At 54.2% G+C, this 2,002-nt stretch overlaps 1 protein-coding gene across 2 annotated transcripts in view; it reads right to left on the reverse strand.

Annotated features, from left to right (window-relative positions):
* RBM17 (RNA binding motif protein 17) overlaps positions 1–2,002 on the reverse strand; it is a 25,284-nt gene extending 23,282 nt beyond the window's left edge. The window contains exon 1 of one of the 2 annotated variants that reach the window (XM_011383327.2): positions 1,849–2,002. The gene's annotated coding sequence lies outside the window, so the exon portion shown is untranslated. Of the gene's footprint in view, positions 1–1,441; positions 1,732–1,848 lie in introns of those variants that run through there. The other variant, XM_011383328.2, reaches the window with a different exon arrangement.

The following is a 2,002-nucleotide window of genomic DNA, read 5'->3' on the forward strand; positions in this document are numbered from 1 at the left end:
GCTCCCCAGCGCCAGCATCACCGCCTCAGCCCCGCCTCAGATCATCAGGCATTAGGTTCTCATAGGAGCACCAGTCCCTGATGCCACAAAGGTTGGGGACCACTGCCATAAAGTGAAAATGAAGCCAACAGACTGCAGGAAATCTACACGGACACAAGGGAACAGGAAGGAAGAGGCTACGAGGGGCAGTGCGCACTGATGGCCACAAAAAATATAGCTAATAAAAGGCATCTGCCGGTCAGATTTGTAATACTTGTCCCCATACCTCCACCTCTGACACCGTGACACAGTTCACGGTGTAGAGTCTGTGAGAATGTGTGTGGAAACACACATTCTCACAGACTCTACTATTACCAAAATATCACAGGCCGGAGTGTATTCTAAACAAAGTCCGCAGAGTCACCTGTAATTTAGGTGCCTAACAGGATGTCCCTCATGATTTACTATTATGAGACCTGAGGGCTTACCAGCCCTGAATTATCTGTCCCCTGAAGATAATTTAAAATAAACCAGGTGAAAAGAAACCCGCTTTAAAAAGTTACATTTGGGGATGCACGGCAATTCTCCCCAAAATCTTACTTTCCATAAAGTCTATTTTTAGTCTTCACTATGAGCACGTTTACAACACCCCATTATATTTCTGTCTATCTCACGATCCACTCTAAACTGTAGAACATCAGCACATTTCTTAACGAAATTCTAAAAATAAAACCACCTTCAGTTTAAGTTCCTGATTTCTTACCTCGTATTCCCCAAATATCCTTATTATAACCAAAATGTCTGCAACCTTTACCCCATGAAAATGTAGAAACTGAACTGCATCCTTTGAAAACTCCACCTGGCGCTGAGAGATACAACCCTCATCTACCTGCGTGTATGCAGAATTTTTGCAGAATTTTGCCCTTATCCAGAATATACTTCCCACCCATTCGCCTGGTTCCAGCAGTAAGTAGCACCGACGGCTCCCCTTTGGGGACTTCTCTGAGAACCTTCCTGATCGGATCTGACTACCTCTCGTCAAACCTCTCTGTTTTACCTGCACTCTCTACGATGTGACCATGGTGCTTCTTCACTCACCTCTGCCACCTTCACACTTATTTCTGCGGGGAACCTTTTCCCCATCCTGCACATCTGACAAAAACACCCCGAGACTGAGTTATAAGCATGACTCCCTACTGGAAGCCTTTCCGGATCCCACTCCAGGCCCTCGGATCAATCCAGACACGGGTTTTTATGGCTGTTACCCACGAGAGCAGAGACAGAACCCCATTTAACTCGCACCTGCCGTTCATAAGACAGTCTGGGCAAGAGGAGCTGCTCAAAAAACACTAAGTGACCGGACACCAGCGCTAAAACAGGCTTCGAAAGGGCAAGAACCCAGGTAATGCCGGAGTCATGTCTCCCTGCCCAGGTAAAGCCCTCATCTTTGAGAGGTACCCACATCTGGGGTTCCGCGGTTCGGGACCGAAACAGCTCCTTTCCTCCCCGCGCCCTGGGCCTCGAAGGGGCGCAGGGGTGCTGGGCCACAGGTGGCACAAGCCTGGCAACCGGGGTCTGGTAACCGAGCAACTTTTTCAAAACGTGACCAACGGAAAGGCGAGAAAAACGTCCTCGGGTCCCGAAGAGACGGAGACAGACGGGGAGACGGAAGAACGGGGGGAAAAAGGAGAGGCCCCGGGGATCCGAGGCAGATTAAGGGGGTGGCGCGGAGGCCAACGCCGAGGCGAGGGTCGCTGGGACCTCCGGCCCAACGCGGCGCGGCCCAGAACCACGGCCTCGCGTAAAGGGCCCCCGGGGAGGCGCCCGCCCGGCCCCGATCCCCGCCCGCCCCCGCGGGGCGCCACTCACCCGGCCCGCCCGGCCGACTCTCCCATGGGCCGCGGACAGGGCCGGCTGGGCGCGCTCGCGGACGCCCGGGACCGTCGACGGAGGCCGCGCCAACCCCTACGCCGAGTCCGCAGCGCGCGCCGGCGCGGGGTCAGGGGGCGCGTGCGGCGGGGAG

This window comes from Pteropus vampyrus, unplaced genomic scaffold (assembly GCF_000151845.1).
Source record: "Pteropus vampyrus isolate Shadow unplaced genomic scaffold, Pvam_2.0 Scaffold513, whole genome shotgun sequence".
Classification (NCBI taxonomy): Eukaryota; Metazoa; Chordata; class Mammalia; order Chiroptera; family Pteropodidae; genus Pteropus; species Pteropus vampyrus.